Below are 24,864 nucleotides of genomic sequence, written 5' to 3'. Positions count from 1 at the left end.
AGCAAAAGAACAAGGTTTTCTCTAGTTACATAATATGAAGACCCTACTTTCTCAGACTTGCCTTTTTGAATATCCATTTCCTTCCTTCTTAATCCAACACCTACACCCCGTATCACCTAATAAAGACCTCTAGCTCACTTAGGAATAGGTTGGTGTGATAGTTAGTAGTAGATGTGTTTGATTGACCTCGGCTTCCTTAGATTGTCATTGAGATTGTGAGGAAATGTGTGCCTACTGCACACTAGAGTTAGCAAACTTGAGTGGAAAAATAAGAGTGTTATGTATTTTGACACTTTCCTTGTGAGAACTTACTTAGGTACGCTACCTAAAAATTTCAGAAATGGACTTGCCATTGCATTTCATATCATAGTTAAGTGTATAGTTGTTTTTCTTTAGATGATTTGATTGTTATGCATGTATTAGTTTATGTTTTAGAATGATCATTCTTGTTTAAATACTAGTGAGATGTATAGATCATTGAGACATAAATAAGGAAACAATAATTTTATTTCTTAGTCATTGTAGTATGGATGAAGGTTGTGAGTACCTTCACTGGGATACTCTCACTAGACTATAACTCGTCCACTAGGGAATTCCTAGTGGTTTAAGGCCTGTTGCATATGGTGAATGCAATCGCACTCGGCGAAACGAGATTAGTTAGAACTCTATTTTTGGTCACTTATTCTAATTTCTCATATTTGCTTGAGGAAAAGCAAAATGCTATTTGGGGGTGGTTTGATCAAAGCTTAAAACTGTAGTTTTAACCCCTTTAACAATATTGTTTTGGACCAATTATGTGATTAATAAGTAAGAGTTAGTACTGCTATCGTGTTCTTATGTATTTCAGGCATTGGAGTCAAATATGTACAGAAATGTGCCCCTTTTGCGAGATAAAGGAGCAAGGGTTGGTTGCTAAGAAGTTCTGTGACTAAAGGCCAAGATTCAAGGAGAAAAAACCTTTTTAAATCCCGGTCAAAGATGAAAAGTCAAAGTCAACGCGGGCAGAAACAGCGCACAAAAGTCAGCAGAACTTCCGAAGGCCGTATCTTTTGATTCAGACCTCAGAATTGGGCCTACGTTATATCAAAACGACCGGCTTGGAAAGAGTTTTCCAATGGTCCAAGATTTGGCTCAATCAGAGGAGCAGAAGTTGGGGAAAATTCCGTGGAAGTCAAATCTAGTTGAAAAAGCCTCTGTGGACTAAAGAAATTGGGTTTTGGGCTCAATTTTCTTGCCCAAAATATAGCTCCTCAGCCCATACACGAAAAAGTGGATCTGGTCTCCTCCATTTGTATGAAGAAGACTTAACTCTTAAGATTACTTAGATCTAGATTAGAAAATTAGGTTAGACTCCATTAATTAGTTAGAATAGCTTGTTTTAGATCTAGTTTTTACCTTCAAATAATTAGTGTTAGAACAAAGTAGATTATTATTTAGAATCACAATTATTTTAGAATTCAAGTAATTATTTCTATTACATTGTTTTAATTTAGATTTAGCTTTGTAGCCTCCATTAGAACCATTTAATAAAAGCTTAATTATTATTCAATTCAATTGCTTCTCTTTCTATTATGTATTCTTTTCATTATTTTGTTCAAGATAGCCCCATGAATCAAAGCTAAACTTCCATTAGAGGGAGTTGAATGAAGCTTTGAGAGAACTTGATTTGTTAGTATAGATTTGTTGTTTAGGATTTTAAGTTTATGTTTTTCTTGACTTAGAGATAAGATGAGTCTAACCTAAACTAGAGAATAGTGAGTTTGCCATGAGAATGGGAACAAGCTTTCTCTCATGCTAATTATTTTATGACTAGAGATAGTATAAAGTAATTAGGGATCATTAAAGGTCTAGTCTTTATATTTTAATATTGTGTGAGAGTATCTAGACTAGGGTTTTCTATACAAATCTATGCTAGCATGTTAAGAACTTAAAAAGTGGATTTCAATCTCTCTCTAGCTTTCTCCATATTTGATTCATATATATTTTTATTAGTTTAGTTAATTTAGAGTTATTTGAATCTATAGTATAATTGTAGAATAGAAATTTCACATCACACATTACTCTCACCATTGTTCCTTGTGTTTGATTAATTGAATTCACTTATGTCTTGCTAGTTTAAGAGTGGAACGATTCTGTACTCTATATATTGCATGAATATATATGTGAGAGTAGAAAATAAATAATTGATACCGTAAGAATAAAGTTAGAGTAATCTAGTTGAGTTTTTACGGGTCATCAGTGGAATAAGCCATTTGTTGACGGACTTGGGCCGTTTGTTTTGAGCGAACATGGGAAGCCCAAGCCCGTCAGGAGGCTCAACCCTAATTTCTCATCATGGTCCCTGTTGTAGCCTATAAATAGAAACCCTTCTCTCCTAGCCGAATTCACTATTCATTATTTAATTTTTGATTGGAAAAGAGAGGCAAGGAAAGAGAGAAAGAAAGGGTTGGTAGATCGTTGCCCACACAACGTCCAATCTAAGGATAGGAATACAACATAAGATCAAGAGGTTGTTGATTCATATATCTTATATTCTCAGAGTTATCTTAGCCGATCTAAAGGTATGAATTTCTAACCAAACCGTGAGAGACACCCTTTATTCCGCTGCGCGTGGTGTTTCACGGTTCGTAGTAAATCATTCGGTGCAACAATAACGGTTCCTACACCAATGAGGTACAGGACATATGCAATTGTGGCCCTTGTCTAATGTTCAGATCCAACATTAGAAAAGGTATCTGTCAACCATCGGATATCAATGCTTTTCCCCCTTACTTTGTCTTTAGGGGGTGAAACGCCCAAAATTTTTGAGCAAGCCTTTTTTGCACTCCAGTCCACGTTGTCAACAAGGGCATTCCCAAAGATGTTCAAGCCTAATATATGACCTACATCCTAAAAAGTAATTGTAAGTTCAAACAATGGGAAGTGGAAAGAATTGGTTTCAGGTCTCCATTGGTCAATTAGAGCAGATATCAACTCTCTGTCCCCTTGTAAATGTTGAATTTTTCTAAGGTATTGAAACCCCATTTTTGAAACCATCTTCTTTTGGTTTCCAAATAGCTTCCACTGATGTAAATTTTTAGTGTGCTCATGGGTACGAACCACTGTACGATCCTGTTTATCATTTACACGAGTTATTGGTTGTTAATCGATATGTGCAATAAAGTTAAAGCAGAGTAGAAATCGAAATAAATTACCACTCCTTCCACAAGTAACGACAATATATGGTCATCTTGCATATACAAGTGACTGCTGGTCCGTGGCGGTATGACCATTCCCATTTCATGCAGAGCACTTCTTTTGGTTCTAGTAGAAGCGCTACAACGTAATCATTTAGATGTCAGCTGTAACCAAGTGAGGATCATCTCCCATCACTAGAACGTTTAAAATAATTTTGTGATGCATAATCGTATTTGTAGGTGTTTACTGTTTATATAAAAACATAGTTTAAAATGTGCAACCACCTCAAATAAATAATAATTAAAAGATTGTGTTGATAGGGTTATATACTAAAAGCATTACTTTTGTATTAACTTTAATTCTTTATATTTTGAATGAGAATCATATGGGCAAATGTTATGCATATTATATATGTTATTAGTTATATGTATGTGTCTAATACTTTATGTTGTAGATGATATGGTGTGTGAACACACAGAAGATCATATCATCAGTACCTTATAAAGTATAAGTAATCGTTCACAACCTAGATAGATTTGGACAAACCATTAGTACGGTTGTAGTATAATCTGGTATTAGTCTATCTTGACTATAGGATTACACTAGTACACTTTGTGTGTATTGAACAGGACCAAGTGAGGTTGTTTATCCTTATATTGACTATATAAGAGAACAAACGCCTCTGTTATTATGGATGCTTGTCCTCCTAATCCGGATATAATAAAGGGAACTTACATGCATTGTACATTTCTTTTAATCATCAATGAGTGAGATTCATTGGTGAATCAACAAACTCGATGAATTGGGTAATAACATTGTATGTAAGGTGTGCTGTTGATTATAGAAGGAATCTGTGTCCTGCAAGAAGTCGGGTTGATGATGTCCCCTTGAGGAGCTCAAAAAGATTGTCATGTAAACCCTCCAGGTGGATTTATTCCGACATGACAATGAGGTTGAGTGGTACTACTCAAGGACATAAGAAGTTGATTAATGTAGTTGTCAGTAAGTTGACTTAATCAACGGACATTCGATATCTTAAACACGGGGAGATCAACGAGCATATAATATGGAGCCCATAAATACTGACACGTAATTTGGGATTAGGGCGGTAGTGCAACAATGGCCTTTAGTGGAATAAGCCATTTGTTGACGGACTTGGGCCGTGTGTTCGGGGCGAACATGGGAAGCCCAAGCCCGTCAGGAGGCCCAACCCTAATTTCTCCTCATGGTCCTTGTTGTAGCCTATAAATAGAATACTCTCTCTCTGGCCGATATGGACTATTCATTGTTCTGAAAAAGAGGCAAGAAAAGTAGATCTGAATTCGTTTCTGATCTTGAGAGAAAGAAGGGAATTGGTAGATCGTTGCCCACACAACGTCCAATCTGTTCTAAAGGAATACAATAGAAGATCAAGTGGTTGATTGTTGATTCAGATTCATAAAGCTTGGATTCTCAGAGTTATCTAAACCAATTCTCAAAGGTATGTTTTCCAATCACAAATCGTGGACACCCATTAATTCCATTACGCGTGGTGTTCGCGGTTTGTACAAATTTTGCATTCTGAAATAACGGTTCCTACATGTGTATACTCCAATGAAACTATCTTAAAATGAACGATCAGTTTGGATGCTTATATGTAAGTATGTAACACAAAAAACACATTAATAGGGGCAAACAAAAATAAGAGGAAAAATAATCAACCAAATAAGTTAATAAGTTAATGCCCTCGTATGTTAATAAAAACAATGCAACAAAAGAAAAAAAAGAAAAGAAAAAAGGAGTTCGGAATGGTGGAAGTGATATCTCCAAATCCTTAATTCCAAGTATATATGTTTAGAAACAAGAAGAGTGAAAAATAATGAAGAGACTAAAGAGAATACTTGTTACCTTTTGAAAGCCGGTAGAGTTTGGAGAAGAGTTTCTGGCGCATAAATGAGAGATCGACTGAAATAATCACTCCCAAACCCAAGCTTATTTCATAATCACTCTCAAGGATAGGGATGGGGAAAGTTCAAGTTTGCCCTTGAATATGTGTACACAATAAAAAACCCCCGCAAATCCCCGCAAAAAAAAAAACACTCCACAAACCCCCACAAAAAACTCTCAACAAAAAACCCCACAAAAAACTCTCCACAAACCGAAAACCTAAGCAAAATCTCAAATTTTCATCAAAACAAAACAAAATGTCAAAATCACCGTTGTGGACTGAAGAGAACACATGCAACACTGAAAATTGCACAAATCTAAGTTTTCAAAATCAAATTTATTGTGAAGAACACCAAGATAAATTAGACCAACAAATTATGTTATTTTCACAACTTGAGGACGGGGAAGAAGGCGAACTACCATTACGGGTACATTTCAATGATGTTGAATTATATTTTTCATGTTATAATTATTGAAATTAGTGATTTTTTTGCTAGAAAAAGATATGAACATTATTTGTTCATATCACTATTAGGATTTTCATGGTAACTTGCACAGTTTACATGTTAGGATATGAATGTTAGGAAATATATGTATGAACATTCAGTGTTCATACTCATGTTGGACTATGAGCATTCAGTGTTCATACTCTTAGTGGACTATGAACATTGAATGATCATACTCTTGTTGGACTATGAACATTCAATGTTCATACCTAACCATATATCAACAGACTAATGTTTATAGGGTACTTTGCTATTTTATTAATTTCGATATCTGACATTCATTTATTTGTAGGACTTACTCCAAGGGATGAAAAACAAATCAAAGAGGAAGAACAAATCAAAGAAAAATAAGTCCCCAGGGAAAAGAGCATGTTCGAAATCTGTAAGTAAGCAACATAAGCCAGAATCGAGTAGCACTCTTACCAAGAAAAGGAAGAAAGAGTCAAGCAGTAGAGTAGTTCCTAAAAAGAAGAGTAGGAAAATAGTTTCTAAAAAGAAGGCAGAAGAGGAGACTAAAAAGGAGAATGAAGAGGAGGAGAAGGAAAATCAGGGAAAGGAACTAGTATCGACCAAAGGCACACCACCTCACCTCAGAAGCGCGCCTCTCCCCAGATGATAAAGCTAGTAAAACTTCTAAAGGAAAAGAAAATTCTAGAAAATTATGTTGAGGAAATGAAGAAGACACCATTATGGTTGTTATTTAAAGCATTGTGGGAAGGGGAGACTGTAGAAGGTAACGTAAACAAGCCCAACAAAGAAATATTTGATCTCTTGGACAAATATGATAACAACTCTAATAAATTTCAGATAGATGGAAAAAGTTTAAACCTAACTTATGAGGAGATAAGTCTAATGTTTGGGCTACCTGTAACAAAAATGTTTTTTAATCCAACGGAGACTATTGGTTCTAAAGATAAACAAACAATATTCATATCAAAGTACTTGGGTGGTGGGGAGAAATCAATAATCAACAAGGCTGATTTAATTGGTGCAATATTGCAGACCTTGAATGAGACAAATGATGAACATGTAGCTGAAGATTTCTCTAGGCTAATGTCGCTTTAAATGTTCACCACTTGCTTCTTTACTAACATAAATTACGGAGCAACTTGGCCCTTAACCAAGGCTGTAGAAGACTTGGAATCATTGAGAAAGTTGTCTTGGCCCAATTCCATACACAACGAATTGATTGCTGCAACCAAAAAGCACAAAAAAACGAAGATAAAGACGATCAGTGGATGCACAATTATGTTTATGGTATAGTATTTCAACTGCATCTCCTTAATATATGTTTGTATGTTTGTTTAACAATTGGTGGAGTATGAACAATGATTGTTCATATATGAAATCTTTGTAAATGCCTGTTTGTATAACATTTTTAGCACCAAATATGGGTTTCATCTCACACACATTGCAGTTTTGGATATGTGAGCACACCACACTCATTAAAAAAGTGGAAAATCATGAAAGAAAATTCCCTAGGTGTGCGAGATGTAATCTGAAGAAATTGATTGGACAATTTTAAAGCACAACACTTAACATGTTAAAAGCTGATCAGGTAGATTTCAACCTATATGAAGTGTATAAATACACACTATAATATTAGTGTATAACTAGAATAACTGCATATATAGCAGTGGGGGCGTGAGCATAGCAAGGGAGGAGATGAGAGGAGGAAGATGAAGGAGGGAGATGAAGAGAAGATTAGGAGATGAGAGGAGGAAGATGAAGGATGGAGGAGATGAGAAGGGTAGGAGATGAGAGAAGGAAAATGAAGGAGGGAGATGAAGGGCGGAGAAGAGAGAGAAACTGTTAAAGGGAGGGGGAGAGATGAAAGGGGGAGATGAAAGAGGGAGATGAAGGGCGGAGAAGAGAGAGAGACTATTAGAGAGGGGGGTATAGACAAACACCAACGAAGTCGATTTTAGGGGGGCTTTTAAAACTGACCTCAAGAGTTCGCTACACTCACAGATGAACACTGAATATTCATAGTCCAATAAGAGTATGAACATTGATTGTTCATGGTCCAAATTTCAAACACTAATTGTTGATGTTGAACTTTATCAAGTAATTGTTGATGCCGAAGCTATAACAGATGAGAAAAGAACATTGCTGCAGAACATATCTAGTGACGTTGTACCCTCTGATTCAGTGTTCAAGAGTTCGCTACGCTCACGAATGAACACTGAATGTTCATAGTCCAATAAGAGTATGAACATTGGTTGTTCATGGTCCAAATTTCAAACACTAATTGTTGATGCTGAACTTTATCAGGTAATTGTTAATGCCGAAGCTATAACAAATGAGGAAAGAACATTGCTGCAGAATATATCTAGTGACGTTGTACTCTCTGATCAGATAGATTTTAACCTATATGAAGTGTATAAATACACACTATAGTATTAGTGTATAAATATACTATAGTATTAGTATTATTAATATCCAAAAGTAGTTATGAATAAATATTGTTCATACCACTAAACTGGCTATGAACAATCATTGTTCATACCCCCAAATAGGTATGACCACTGAATGTTCATAGTCAAATAAGAGTATGACCATTGATTGTTCATGGTCCAAATTTCAAACACTAATTGTTGATGTTGAACTTTATCAGGTAATTGTTGATGTCGAAGCTATAACAAATGAGGAAATAGCATTGCTGCAGAACATATCCAGTGACGTTGTACCCTCTGAACAAGAAATGATTGTCTAGCCTATGATTGAAGAAGATGATGATGCCACGTCAATAAGACTGAAGAACCAAATTTTGGGGGAGAAGGTCAACACACTCAAACAAGACCTTTTGTTGTGCAAAGAAGAATATGAACAATTGAAGAAAGAGTTGAGGGAGAAGGTCAACACACTTGAACAAGAACTTCTTTTGTGCAAAAAATAAAATGAAAAGTTGAAGGAAGAGTTGGAAAAGAAGGTCAACACACTCGAACAAGACCTTCTGATGTGCAAAGAAGAAAATGAAAAGTTCAAGGAAGAGTTGAGGGAGAAGGTCAACACACTTGAACAAGAACTTCTTTTGTGCAAAGAGGAAAATGAAAAGTTGAAGGAAAAGTTGAAAAAGAAGGTCAACACACTCGAACAAGACCTTCTGTTGTGCAAAGAAGAAAATGAAAAGTTCAAGGAAGAGTTGAAAAAGAAGGACCAGCAAGAGGGGGACAAGCAAACCATTGACATCAAGAATGTAAGTCCTCCTCACATTGCTCTTGCTATATAAGTTTTAATTAATACATTTAATTATAGAGCCTTAATTATATAGCTTAATTATATACCTATCTTTTTCACCTAAAATTAACAGGGCCAACAAGCTGATATTATAATGGTTAAGGGAATGGATGTGGATGAAAAAGGTGATGATGTTGACAAGCGTGATGCTGATCATGGAATTACCGAGAGACAATTTCTCGCCAAAAAGAAAGAGCTCGAATTGGAGAATATGGAAGGCCTGATCATTGAAAGACCACTGGTCAGTAAAACAAAGCAAAACCTTCTCATTCTTGATGTCAATTGTTTGCTTCTTCACATAGGTAACAAGTTTGACCTTCTTCCAAATTGTATTTCCGACAAGTTCATTTTTGGAAAGGCAATATTTACGAGGCTATCCTGTGTTGATTTCCTGAAGTTTTGTTTTCAAAGATTCAATGTTGGTGTTTGGTCATCAAGGACAAAACGAAATTTGGACGGTGTGCTCAATATTGCCATGGGCGATATGAAGTTGGGACCAATCCCATTGCTCTACTACTGGGTTTTACACTGTTGAGAACAATGTGAAGCCTTTGATGTTGAAAGAACTTGTCAAACTTTGGGATAAGGATGACTCAAATCTTCCTTGGGAGAAGAGAAAGTACAATGAATCGAACAGTCTCCTCGTCGATGATTCTCCTTATAAAGCATTGCTTAATCCCGCACACACTGCCATCTTCCTTACTTCATACGACATTCGTAATAAGAACGACAATTCGTTAAGACATGGGGCTGATATTAGGATGTATTTGGAAGGATTAACGACATCAGAGAATGTTCAAAAGTACATTTAGCAACACCCTTTTGGGCAGGCTGCAATTACAGAGAGGCATCCATGTTGGCAACATTATTCGCCGGTCATCAATTCTCGTTCGCAGGCTCCTTCAGTACGAGGATTGTGAAAATTGTTCTTGATTTCGAGGAATGCTTAAACTTCAAAATACTTCTATGAGCAGTTTGTTTTCTAGTGTGATTACGGAATGTTTTGTAGTTTGTGTTGTACTACTAAAACATACCCCACAAACATTGCATTTTTCTCGTTTCATTTCAGTATAACCATACAACATTGTCGTATGATCCAATTTGAAGAACATGCATAAGAAACTAGAATCCATAATAAATTGTTATTTGAAAAACCTTTTCTATCACTCAACTTTTACATTAACACTGACAGACAAGTTCTTAAGCTTCTCCACCAGCGGCCCAACCATCTCACTCTGCCTACACAGTTCACATTTAAGCATGGTAAGCCCTTTTTCCAGCCAAGTTTGGCAACATTTCGGTAAATTCCCTCTCCCCTTGACAACCACTTGGACATGGTATGTCTTTGTAAGGACATACGCCTATCTAGTGATCTGTTTCACCACAATAACAAGCATCCAAATCACCGTGTAGTTGTTGGAATCCATTGCAGCGAGGGTTCGAGCATATCAAAAACTTGTGCACTTCACCATTTTCATAAACTCCATAACGTGGTTTCATAAAACAATTGCAATATTGTTTATGGCAACGGGTATTAAGGCATTAGCAATCAAGTGCAGTGTGTTTCCTTGATTCACAGATCTGACATGTGACCTATTAGCCGAATGTAATCAACGGTTATTTGAAAATTAAAAGGGAGCTAAAAATAAAATGTAAAGAATATTGTATCTGGCCATCAAAGTAAATAGAAGGTAATAGAGGAATTAAATGAGGTTTTAGACCCTCTTACCACACCAACAGATTAATTGATTGGGGGAATTGCATGATCTTGAGTAAGTTGAGTTTTGAATGTAAGTGAAGCTTCTGATAGGGTTATATACTAAAAGAATTACTTTTCTATTAACTCTAATTATCTATATTTTGAATGAGAATCATATGGGCAAATGTTATGCATATTATATATGTTATTAGTTATATGCATGTGTCTAATACTTTATGTTGTAGATGATATGGTGTGTGTTGACACACAGAAGATCATGTCATCAGTACCTTATAAAGTATAAGTAAACGTTCACAACCTTAATGGATTTGGACAAACCATTGGTATGGTTGTAGTATAATCTGGTATTAGTCTATCTTGACTATAGGATTACACTAATACATTTTGTGTGTATTGAACAGGACCAAGTGAGGTTGTTTTTCTTTATACTAACTATATAAGAGAACAAACACCTCTATTATTATGGAAGCTTGTCCTCTTAATCAGGATATAATAACAGGCACTTACGTGCATTGTACATTGCTTTAAATCATCAATGAGTGAGATTCATTTGTGAAGCAACAAACTCGATGGATTGGGTAATGACATTGTATGTAAGGTGTGCTGTTGATTATAGAAGAAATCCGTGTCCCGCAAGAAGTCGGGCTGATGATGTCTTCTTGAGGAGCTCATAAGGATTGTCATGTACACCCTGCAGGTGGATTTGATCCGACATGACAATGAGGTTGAGTGGTACTACTTAAGGACAGAAGAAGTTGATAATGTAGTTGTCAGTAACATGACTTAATCAACGGGCATTCGATATCTTAAACACGGGGAGATCAACGAGCATATAATATGAGCCCATAAATGCTGACACGTATTTTGGGATTAGGGCGGTAGTGCAACAATGGCCTTTAGTGGAATAAACCATTTGTTGACGAACTTGGGCTGTGTGTTCTTGGCGAACATGGGAAGCCCAAGCCCGTCAGGAAGCCCAACCCTAATTTCTCCTCATGGTCCCTGTTGTAGCCTATATAAAGGAAACCTCTTTCTCTGGCCAACTTCTACACAAGAAAAATCAAGGTTTTGCTCAAGAAAAATAGATCCAGAAATCGGATCCAATTTTGTGAGTGAGAGAGGCCAAGAGAGAAAGAAGAGGTTGGAAGATCGTTGCCCACACAACGTCCACTCTATGCATAGGAATACAACAGAAGATCAAAAGGTTGTTGATTTCATAGCTATTGGATTCTTAGAGTTATCTTAGCCGATTCTAAAGGTAAATTTCTAACCAAACCGTGACACCCCTTATTTCGCTGCGCGTGGGTGTTTCGCGGTTCGTAGTAAATCATTTGGTGAAACCATAACAGTTCCTACAATTGGTATCGAGCATGTAGATTTGTTGGTAGATGTAGAACTGTTCTAACATGGTTTTGCAGGCATCTAGACCAACTGTTATGGTTAGAATGATGTCTGGAAAGAAATGGATCGATTTTGATTTTATGAAAAGTGATCATTTTTACTGTTTTTGTTTATTGGTGGATGTAATTTAAACCACGGTATGTATCGTGTTGTTGTTTTTTATCCATGATGTAATCATATGTAAAGATCAAAAGATCAAAAGATCAAGAATTGGATTGGTCAAAATCCGAATTTGAATTTTTTTTGCTGGAGTGCGGGTAGAACGCGGGTCATGTTGATACGCCTGGAAGTCGATATAAGCTTGAGTGCGCCACGCACCTTGTACAGGCAAAAATGGAGTGCGGGTCACCCTGATGTGCCTGGAAGATGAGTGTGCAACGCGCTGATACGCCTGGAAGATGAGCGCACCACGCGCCTTGTACACGCAGAAAAGGAGAGCAGGTCGCGCCCTTAACGCCCGAAAGAGGATTTTTTTTTACTGTTCGGGGGTCTATGCGGTGATTTCGTGAGGTTTCTAGTGAAAGAAACAGGTCACGATTTCTTTAAAAAAAAAAAAAATCGGGATGCTGCCCCGAACCCTGCCGGATTTTGCGAAGGCAACTAAAAGAGTTCGGTTAATAGGATGGAGCAATGAATATGGGCCATAACAGTTGGGAATTTATTTTCCATTTTATTGTTCATATTTGCTTATTATATATGCATGTTTTTATTTGTGGATGTTTGCTAAAAACTAAGCCCACATGAATAATAGATAACATGGACATAGACTTGACCAGTGCACAGAAAGATCCTCAGTTCTAAATAACTAAGTGGGAGCGGGAATTTAGTTTCGTATAAATCCCACGATCTCCATTACTGGTTTGTTGGTGATGTAATTATACTTGCGCGTCGGTTTTAGTGCCTTCCTCCATATCGGATGAGTCTAATTACGGATTACCAGAACAAACTTCTGAAGGACAACTATATGAAGTTATTAATGTATGGATTCACTTCTCCATCTGAAGGGATTCATTGCAAATAATGGACTAAGAAGTTGAGTAATGGTATACACTTAGATGCAAGTAATGGTATCCTCCCCATCGGAGTCACTGCTATTATTTGTAAGACCAAAGAAAGGTCAGCATTTTAGTTTTACTTGTCTAGATGGCATGTGTCCACTCTAACGAGCGGTGTGCTGTTAAGTTGATGAGAAGTAGAACTAATAGGAAAAACCTCTTTACATGAATGTAGATATGGTAAACGTCCACACTATCGTGGCTTACTACATCTCGGTGTATAGGGTGCTGACGGGTTAATTAAATAATTTTTAAGTTAACTCCAAAAGTATTTCCACGAATGTAGAATGGTAAACGTCCACACTATCGTGGCTTACTACTTCGGTGTGGTGGGCCGACAGTTGATTAATTAATTAATTTTTGTTATTAACTCAAGAAGTTTTGCCCTACATAATAGTTATTTTATGTGATTCTCAGGTTTTCAAAATGGTTACTTTCAATCCACTAACAACTATTCTTAAGGAAAACAAACTTCTTGGCCCTAATTACATAGACTGGAAAACACAACTTGGATATCATGTTGACTGCTGAAGAGTACAAATTTGTACTCAATGAGGAATGCCCACCTAAGCCTGACGATATTACTGGAGAAGAGGAGAAAGCAGCATATAAGAAGTGGAACAAGGCAGATGAGATGTCACGGTGTTACATTCGGGCATCAATGTCAGGTGTGGTGCAACATCAACATCAGGCCATGACCACAGCTTATGATATGATGCTCAATCTCAAGGAACTCTTCGACACCAGAATAGGGTTGCCAGGCAAACTACCATGAAAAACTTGATGACCACAACTATGACTGAAGGGACTCTTGTAAGGGATCATATACTCAGGATGATGGCTTCTCTGAATGAGTTGGAGATCCTTGGAGCTGATATCAATGCGGAAACGCAGGTCGATATCATTCTCATGACACTGCCTGAGAGATTTTAACCGTTCTGCCTTAACTATAACATGAACAAAAGGTTGTATTCTTTGGCTGAACTTATGACAGAACTTCAGTCAGCTGAGAGTCTCTTTTAAGCATAGTTATGTTCAGGTTTATGCTACTGAGAAGGTTTCTACTTCTACGCCTAATGGCGGTAAGAAAAAGAATAATGTTCAAAAGCATAGGAACATGGCAAAGAAGGGCATGGGACCTCAAGGAGATGTGCAAAAGCCTAAGGGAAAGTGCTACAAGTGCAAGCAGTTAGGACACTAGAATCCAGATTGTCCTTTTCTCAACAAAGAGAATAATGGAGGTATGTCTCATGCCCTAGCCTTTTAACATGTTTAGCGGTGTTATCTACCAGTACCTGGTGTGTAGATACGAAAGCCACTAACCATGTCTGCATTTCATTACAGAGGTTCCAGGAAACCAGAAAACTTAGTGTAGGAGAGATTGCCTTATCTTTGGGGATGCTACGAAAGTAGTAGCTGTTGCAGTGGGAGATGTTTGTTTATCTTTTGGTAGAAATAAGACTATGGTGTTAAAGAATTGTATTTATGTGCCTAATTTTAAAAAGAACTTGATTTCAGTTTCTATGTTAATTAAGGATGGGTATCTTGTTTCTTTTAAATGACAAGATCATCATTAAGAAAAATAAACATTTTATCTGTTCTGGTGCATTAGAAGGCAATTTATACATCATTAATCTTATTCCACCCACAGTGCATTAAATTTTACCCTGAGTAGTATTATTCTAGAAGTATTAAGAGGAGAGACATTAAACTACTTCAGTACCAATTGTACAAGAATAGGAACCATAACGTGTCACCAATGACGTACAAGAACAAAAGGTGCTTCGTCGTAGTGGAAGGGTTGTTAGACAACCTGATAGGTGGATTGGTTTGGGAATGTCTTCAGACATAACCACTGGTAACCAAGATCCTGATCCCTGGACCTACAATGAAGCACTCCAAGATAGAGATGTAGAATCTTGACAAAAGGCAATGAATTCTGAGATGGAATCTATGGATTCTAATGAGATCTGGGAGCTTGTAGAGCCACCCAATGGTGTAAAACCCATTGGATGCAAGTGGGTCTATAAAATGGATGTCAAGACAGCTTTCCTTAATGGAAGTCTTGAGGAAACCATCTATATGGAGCAACCAGAAGGATTCATTGAAAAAAGGTCATGAGCATCTTGTTTTGTACAAGAAATTTGATGGAAACATAGTGGTATTTCTTGTGCTTTATGTAGATGACATCTTACTCAGACATAAGGGTATGGTTATCAAAGCAATTTGATATGAAGGACTTGGGAGAAGCGGGTCACGTCCTTGGGATCAAAATTATAAGAGATCGCAAGAAAAGGATGTTGTGCTTATCTCAGGCTACCTATATTGACATTGTGTTGACTCGTTTTAGCATGCAAAACTCCAAGAAAGGTTTCTTGCCTTTTAGGCATGGAGTTCCATAATTAAAGGATATGTGTCCCAAGATACCAAAAGAGATAGAGGACATGAAAGCGGTTCATTATGCTTCGGCTGTAGGAAGCTTAATGTACGCCATGCTATGCATGAGGCCAGACATCTGCTTTGCTGTTGGCATGGTTAGCAGATATCAGAAGAATCCAGGACAAGGGCCCTGGACTGTGGTAAAACATAGTCTGAAGTGCCTAAAAAGGACTAAGGATTATATGTTAGTATACCAAACAGATAGTTTGGTTCCCTTAGGGTATACAGATTCTGATTTTCAGTCAGATAGGGACAAGAGTAAGTCTACCTCAGGTTGTGTGTTTACCTTGTGAGGTGGAGCCATAGTATGGAGGAGTGTCAAGCAAAAATGTGTGTCTGACTCCACCATGGAAGCTAAATGTGTGGTAGCCACTGAGGTAGCCAAAGAATTAGTTTGGCTCCGGAACTTCTTGTAAGAAAGTAAACACATTGAGCGCAAGTACCACTTAATAATAGGAGATGTTACTATTACCAAGATAGCATCAGAAGATAACCTAGCTAACCCCTTGACAGGAATGTTGAGGGGATGGGAATCAGATGCTTGGCAGCATAGCTTTAAGTATAAGTGGGAGATTTGTTAGAAGTATACTAAAAAGCAATACTTTGAATATAAGTGGGAGATTACAGATAGGGTTATATACTAAAAGCATTACTTTTGTATTAACTCTAATTCTTTATATTTTGAATGATAATCATGGGCAAATATTATGCATATTATATATGTTATTAGTTATATGCATGTGTCTAATACTTTATGTTGTAGATGATATGGTGTATGTTGACACACAGAAGATCATATCATCAGTACCTTATAAAGTATAAGTAAATGTTCACAACCTAAATGGATTTGGACAAACCATTGGTATGGTTGTAGTATAATATGGTATTAGTCTATCTTGACTATAGGATTACACTAGTACACTTTGTGTGTATTGAACAGGACCAAGTGAGGTTGTTTCTCTTTATACTGACTATATAAGAGAATAAACACCTCTGTTATTATGGATGTTTGTCCTCTTAATCCAGATATAATAATAGGCACTTACTTGTAATGTACATTGCTTTAAATCTTCAATGAGTGAGATTCATTTGCAAATCAACAAACTCGATGGATTGGGTAATGACATTGTATGTAAGGTGTGCTGTTGATTATAGAAGGAATCCGTGTCCCGCAAGAAGTCGGGCTGATGATGTCCCCTTGAGGAGCTCATAAGGATTGTCATGTAAACCCTGCAGGTGGATTTGATCTGACAAGACAATGAGGTTGAGTGGTACTACTCAAGAACATAAGAAGTTGATTAATGTAGTTATCAGTAACTTGACTTAATCAATGGGCATTCGATATCTTAAACACGGGGAGATCAACGAGCATATAATATGGAGCCCATAAACGCTGACACGTAATTTTGGATTAGGGTGGTAGTGCAACAATGGCCTTTAGTGGAATAAGCCATTTGTTGACGGACTTGGGTTGTGTGTTCTGGGTGAACATGGGAAGCCCAAGCCCGTCAGGAGGCCCAACCCTAATTTCTCCTCATGGTCCATGTTATAGCCTATATAAAGAAAACCTTTTTCTCGGGCCGACTTCTACACAAGAAAAATCAAGGGTTTGCTCAAGAAAAATAGATCCAGAAATCGGATCCAATTTTGTGAATGAGAGAGGCCAAGAGAGAAAGAAGAGGTTGGAAGATCGTTGCCCACACAACGTCTACTCTGTGCATAGGAATGCAACAAAAGGTCAAAAGGTTGTTGATTTCATAGCTATTGGATTCTCAGAGTTATCTTAGCCGATTCTAAAGGTAAATTCCAAACCAAACCGTGACACCCCTTATTCCGCTGCACGTGGGTGTTTCGCGGTTCTTAGTAAATCATTCGGCGAAACCATAACGGTTCCTACAGCTTCACCATCTTTGGTAGCTTTGAACTCCCAAGCAGAAGCCATTGGAAAATATATGATGTTGTTGCTAATTAGTCTAATATGCATCCGGTGCAAGTGAATATATATATTTTTAGGGGGAACATGCTGAAATTTATGAGTTGCCCTTTTTTTGGTTTTTGGGGAGTCACACCTTTTTCTTAGGAATTGAATACCCCCAAGTATTTCAATCAGATTTTAATTGTTTTTTCAACCCAAGTAATTGATAATTGAACCCTAATATTAAACTGAAATTGTTTTTTGATTTTGGAATCCAAAATTAAACCCCACTAGCTACGATGTGTGAAAGACTTGGCTTTGATTTGAATTTTGGGTTTCACAGTGTAGCACTAATAAAGTCTTATTTGCAGTTCCTAAACTTATAGGTAATATTGTTTTCCTCACAACCCAATTTATTTCATTTTAGTTTGAGATGTTTGATGTACCCTTACATGTTTTGTAGATAGGTCCGTTTGTAGATTGTGTGGTTTGGAATTTAGTGTCAGTTGATTGGGGCTTTAGTTTAATCTTGATTTAGTTTTTCATATAGTGTTTTACCAATTTTGTTCTGCCCTAGTGTGAGTGTTCTACTTAAGAATACTCTTTATGAATTGTTCTCCTTACTACCAATTTTGTCGTATTTTTGTTTGCTAATGAGGTTTTACTGTATACATATGGTGGACTAAATCTCTGGTTTATGGTAAATTGCCTAAATTTTTTATTCGCTGTTTATATTTGCTCTCTTCTAGGATGAAGAAAAAAGAGGCGCAAAAGTACATTAGCCCTAAGAAGGGCCAGAAAAGAAGGATAAAAATACAGGGGAAGACGCAGGGAAAACTGTATTATTATGGGCACGTTGCAGTTTGTCAAAGTTGCAAAGGGATTTCTTTGATACATTAGAACCGCAAGAAGTAGCTGAATTGAGTTCGTCTCCTTTTGGGTTTTTGGTGAATGCATATCTATTTGCAGTTCCTAGTCAGGTTAGTTGTGCAGATGAGGAACCAAGGATGTCCGAACTTGTTACCCATGAGAGACTAATTTTGGAAGTGTTGAAGAAGAGGGTCCCGAAGCTGACTTATAGAATTAAGGATGAATATTTGACTTTTAAGAAGTCTGATGTTACGCTTTTTACAGGGTTGTCTACCGATCAGCCTAATGACATATACTACAGGATGTGTAAGAAGAAACCGACGAAGTTTAGGGAAAAGTATTTTGATGTTGCTCCCAGAAGTAAGCAAAAAAGTGCAATTTCTCTAGTTGAAATTTTAGAAGCTAGGGCGATGGCAAAGAAAAATTCCATTAATGATGCAGAGTGTTGGAATGATGTCTATAGATTATACAAGCTGTATGTTCTAGGCTCTTTTCTGATACCCATGAACCATCGTGGGGTCAGTGTTCAAAATGTGGATGTTGCTGATGATTTGGTAGCCTTTGATAGGTTTCCTTGGGGATATTTTGTATTTGAAGTTATTAAGGATAGTTTGGAGGCTCTTAACAAGAAAATGGAACTTCCGGACCAGCCCAATTTTAGTTCAGCCTTCCATGGCTGTTTAATAATTTTTAGTCTTTTGATTTTCCTCTGTGTCACTTCTTTGGGTCCACATCGTTTGTATGAAAATGTTTTCCCTTGGTTGTTAGGATGGGTGGATATTATAGGGAAAACAACAAGGGGTAGTACCTGGGAAGGGAAATTGAAGAATCAGAAGACTCTAGTGGTGAGGGAAGAGCTGCGTCTTCCAGATTGTGTGAAAGAAAAGCTGGCTGTGAAAAATGTACTTGAGGTGGTCAATCCTCTCTGTCGTTTGAAGTAGTTAGATTTTTATTTTGTTTATTTTGTCATATTTTGTAATAGCGTTAATTTTGTTGCAGCTTGAAAGGAGTGTTAATATGCACTATGTTGATCTTGACATACTCTGTGAAAGTCGGGGGGTAAGTTAATTATTGTTATTCCCTGACTATGTTGACTTTCCAAGTTGTTGTTTGGTCAGAATATTAAATATTAAACAGTATTTCAAATATGTACTTGATCATTTTGTAGGTGACAGATGATAGGGTAATACGACTTCATCGCGAACCGAAAACAAGTACAGTTGGAAGTAAAAAATCAGCATTTAACCAAACTCCAGGGTAGAGACAATTGAAACGTCTTGTGGATCTTAATGGTCCAACATGTGGGCTTCGGTACCAAGACTCGATTATATTCACTAGAACTGGAGGGGGAAAAATGCAGCTGGTTATGAGAAGAATGGGTTATGCGGAAAATATTGTGGAATCCCCGACAGCTACTTCACTAGAGGAAGCTTTTTATCATTTAAAAAAAAAAAAATTTCTCAAGAGTATGTTTATGTTGATGTTATTGATCAAGGTGCTTTGATGACAGTTGAAGAAGTGGTAGGTACTCAGGTTAATGTCGCTGAAAAGGTTGGTTCGATCTTTGACAATGTATTTTTAGTACATCTACCAAAAGTCTCATGTTTGCTTTTACAAGGCTTTAAAAGTAAGTTTTATATAGGTGCCATAGATACCTATTTTAGTGACAATTATGTGGTTATACAGAATGAAGGTATTGCAAATAGAAGCGGTTTATGTGGAAATGCACGAGCGGCTATCCTGAGGGACCGTAAAATCTGGGGACAAGTGAAGAAAAATGAGAGTGGTAAAGATATTGATGATTTAGTGCAAGTGAAATGTAGTGATGATGTTCTAAAAGAGGCTACTGTGAAGACAAAGGAATTAGGGATTGGTAGTGGAACCAAGTGATAAGAGCCCAAAACTGTAGTTTTAACCCCTTAACAATAATACTTTTAGACCAATTATGCAAGTAATAAATAAGAGTTAATGCTAATTACATGTTTTTAGGTATTTTAGGCATTGGAGCCGATTATGTGCAGAAATATATCACTTTTGTGATATAAAGGAGAAAGGGTTGGTTGCTAAGAAGTTCTGTGATTAAAGGCCAAGATTCAAGGAGAAAAAGCCTTTTTAAAGCCCGTTCAAAGCTGAAAAGTCAAAGTCAACGTGGGCAGAAACAGTACACAAAAGTCAGCAGAACTTTTGAAGACCGTATCTTTGGACTCAGACCTCAGAATTGGGCCTACCTTATGTCAAAACGACCGCATTGGAAAGCGCTTTCCAATGGTTTAAACCTTGATCCAATCAGAGAAGCAAAAGTGGACAAAAAGTCTGTTGAAGCAAAATCTAGCTAAAAAGGCCTCTGTGGACTGAAGAAATTGGGTTTTGGGCTTGATTTTCCGGCTCAAAACATGGCTCCTCAACCCATGCACGAAAAAGTGGATCTTGTTTCTTCCATTTCAACACACAAGACTTAGCTCTTAAGCATTGTAGTTTTTAGGTAGCCATTAGCATAGATTTCTAGATCTAGTTTTAGACTCCATTAAATCAAATATTGCTTGTTTTTAGATCTAGATTTTTTTCATTAAGTTAATTAGTTTTTTCAATTCCAATAGATTAGTTAGAACAAGTTGATTGTTATTTTAGAATCAAATATTAGTTTCATAATAAATTATTCATTTTCATCACAATTTAGTTTATTAATTAAATTCTTATTTAGTTTTAGTATTGTTAAATTCATAAATTAGGTTGTCTTCAATTGCTAATTAGTTAATGATAATCTAGTTTTAATTATTAAATTATTTAGATCAAGTTTCGGTCATTTAGTTATTAATCACTTTTTAGTGCTAATTTAGTTTCAATTCTTGTTTAATTCGATTGAAATCATTACTATTGTAGTTCAAATTAGTAAATTTACAATCTTGATATGATGTCTTGTTTAAACTCAATTGGAAATGATAGTTTAATGACTCTAGGCTAAACCTCCATTAGAAGGGTTTGAAGAAGCCTTGATGAAAGCTTGATTGTTGTTAGCGTAGAATAGTTGTAATTTTCCATTCCAATCTAGAAAACAATTAGTTCACCATGAGAATGAGTTTGATTGTTTTACATGCTAGATGTTAGTTGGTAGAGATTACCATGAACAACTAGGGATTAGGAAGAACCAATTGTTATGTGAAAGCAGTTCAATTCGGATTACGATGATTCTTCGTTAGTAAATTAAGTCGAGTTAAGGTGGAATCAATCCCCCCTAATTCCTTATCATCGTATCAATTTATAATTTCATAGTCGAATTATCGTATCTTGTTAGTATAATTTGCATCGTAGTATAAATTTCCGCAATACTCTTATTGACTTTGGTAGGACCGATAATCTTAGTAAACGTTAATTCTAAAGAACTAGGAGTGGAACAAATCTTTTACTCTAACTCTATTGCGATAGCATCGAGAGAGTAGAAAACTTTGATAAACACTTCGCGTAATTTAGTTTTAGTTTTACTTGCGTTTGAGTCTCGTAACTTATTCGTAGGTAAAACTATATTTTATCTTTTATCAAATGGCGTCGCTGCCATCTTAGTTCCCTTTAGCATTGTTAGCCTTCCAAGGTCCCATTAAACCCACCCACCCTTGTTAGTTCTAACAGTGATTGTTGGTTTCAGAACTGAGTTTTTCCTCGCAGGAATACACGAAGTGTGACCGCGCCCTTGGTAGGCAAAGTTCGAGCGCGACACGCACCTAAAACATTGGACATTAGCCAAGGTTGAGCGCGCCCCGCGCCATACCAAGGCAAAGTTCGAGCGCCCCCGCGCTGAAGCGCCTGGAACTCGAATTGGACCTGAGCGGGACCCACGCCCTACCAAGGCAAAACTCGAGTGCACCCCCTCGGTGAAATGCTTGGAACTCGAGTTGGTCCTGACCGCGACCCGCACCCTCTTCTAGAACCGCTTGATTTCCACAGGTTAGTTCAAACTACCATTACTTCAAGTTATTCAGTGTTCTAAGTTGTTAAATACACTGAGCTCGCGTAACAAGACGTTATTCATAAGCAAACCAAGGAGGCATTTAGGTACTTCTTTCTTCCACTCCTCGAATCTTCTGTCAGAGGAGTTCTTATACTAGCATACCAGGATTGTTTTGAGTGTTGTCGTGTTTAGTTAAGATTGGTTTTAGCCTTGCATGAGATTAAGGTCAGGCAGAAGAAAAACGCCTAATGTAATCAACCGACAATGTCAACAAACACGCCTTTCTAGTATACCACTTACTACACCTCTAGCTAATATATCACATACTCCACCTGAAATAATGGCTGAAGAAAGAGGGTCCCCTCTCTCTGACTTTTACAAAGCCTTGAACGATAGCCCAAAATCTTGCATCGTTCTATCAGACCCAGTGGGGGATTTCTGAATCCCCCCAAATATATTTAATTTGTTACCCATTTTTCATGGGTTAGACCATGAAAAACCTTATCAGGACATGTGTAGAATTGACCAAGTCCTTACTACATTCCACCATCCTACGGTTGCTGCTGGACAAATTAAACTAAAGGGTGTTTCCTTTCACTTTAGCCGATAAGGCGACGTCTTGGTTAACTGCCCAAGCACCTAATTATGTGGACTCGTGGGCCAAACTTGTTCAACTATTTATGGAACATTTTTACCCACCACTGAAGACCGATGAAATGCTTTCCAAGATTCATTTCTTTCGACATAATCCTCATGAATCATTTTCAGAGGCTTGGAATCGTTTCACCGATCTTATTATAGAGTGTCCACACCATAACCTCGCGAAAGACATGTTAGTTCGTGCCTTTTTCAAGGGACTGTTACACCACCACAAAAAGGTGTTTGACATAATGAATTGGGGTAGTTTCCACAGTAAGGGAGTATCAGAGGCTTATAAATTTTTAGAAGATCAAACAAAGAGTAATAATAACTGGGGCGGGGGGGGGGGGTAGTGATGATATCTCCTGCTCTGCTAGTTCTTCTACAATAGTTAAGGCCGCCGGTATGTTTGAGATGAAACCGGATCCTGAAGTTAAAAATTTAATCGAATCTCTCACTAAAAAGGTAGAGGCTATTTATGTTCAACAAAAGCCTATCCCTGTCATGAATGTCAACTCCAATCAATGTAATTTCTGTTTGAGTCCTGAGCATCCCGACTCCTATTGTCCTTTCACTTATGAACAACAAACATCACAACAAGATAATGTTTGCTCAATTAATAGGTATCCTATTCCTAACGCCCCTTGGAGACAACATCCCAACTTCAGTTGGAGAAATAATCAAAAAGTAACACCTCTAGGATTTAATAATCAAAATGTTAGGCCATCAAACAATTATAACCAAGCTCCACCACGACAAGGTCAAAGACAAAGTTAGGGTAATTATAATAATTATAACAACCAAGCTCCACCACGACAAGGACAAGGTCAGGGTAATTATAATAATTATAATGCTAATAGAGGTATCGTTTAGGCAAATAATAACTATCAAAATTCACCTCTTAATAATCAATGTGACATGGTTCTTGTCACACAACCTATAGCTAACACTCCTCCACAACCGGATCATTTCAGCGCCTTTATGCAAACCCAACAATAGATTTTACAAGCCATCCAACTTTCTTTACAACAGTTAGCACAAGAGAAAGTGCAACCCAAAGGTGTGTTTCCAGGACAAGCGATACCTAATCCTAAAACAACAAACACAGCCTTTGGGGTAAACGGTAATACTAGTAACGAAAATAAAAACGTAGGTGAGCTAAATGCCATCACCACTCTTCGTTCTGGCAGAGTGGTTGATAACAACGTAACTATGTCTATAGTTACCCCACCAGTAGTCCCTACACCGAATATTGAACTAGATACCGAAATAGAAACTGAAGATCCTACCCCTGTAGAGGTACCAGTTAAACCACAACCTAAGAAACAGAAAGCCAAGGTTAGACATCATGTTGATCCATACGCTAAATATAGAGAGAAACCACCGTTTCCCTAGAGATTAGCAATGTTAAACAAGGATACAAATTTTAAGGAGATTAGGGAAGTTTTCAAAAATCTAACAATAAACCTTCCTTTTCTTGAAGTGATTAAAAAGTTACCTCACCACGCTAAGTTTCTTAAAGAGTTGTGCACTACTAGGCATAAGACAAATATTCCTAAAGACGCCTTCCTAAGTGAACAGTTTCCAACTTTATCAGAATATAATGGAATCGTTAAGTACAAGGACCCTAGTTGTCCTACTGTACAATGCACCTTAGGAGATTTCCACACGACCACCACTTTATTAGACCTGGGGGCAAGTGTTAACTTATTCCCGTATTATCTATACAAACAAATAGGTCTACAGGAGATGCAACCTACTAAAATGACGTTGCAATTAGCGGATCGGTCTATTAAGTGTCCTAAGGGGGTGGTTGAAAATGTGCTTGTTAAGGTTCAGGATTTCTACTATCCTGCTGATTTTGTTATCCTCGATACAGAAGTCACTAACCACTCTGTTCCAATCATTTTAGGGCATCCCTTCTTAGCTACCGCCAATGCGCTTATAAACTGCCGCGATGGTTCGATGTCCTTGTCCTTTGGCCATCTTTCTATTGAGGTCAATGTTTTTAAAATGATGAAATAGTTTCCTGA

General features: G+C 37.2%; 1 pseudogene; it reads left to right on the top strand.

Annotated features, from left to right (window-relative positions):
- The first annotated feature begins 13,451 nt into the window (after nucleotides 1-13,451).
- Nucleotides 13,452-14,048, top strand: LOC147524294 (uncharacterized; annotated as a pseudogene).
- Nucleotides 14,049-24,864: the final 10,816 nt, after the last annotated feature.

The sequence above is a fragment of the Coptis chinensis genome, chromosome 1 (genome assembly GCF_015680905.1).
Source record: "Coptis chinensis isolate HL-2020 chromosome 1, ASM1568090v1, whole genome shotgun sequence".
Lineage (NCBI taxonomy): Eukaryota > Viridiplantae > Streptophyta > Magnoliopsida > Ranunculales > Ranunculaceae > Coptis > Coptis chinensis.
The sequence above is the reverse complement of the archived record's forward strand: the minus strand, read 5'-3'. Positions and strand labels throughout refer to the sequence as shown.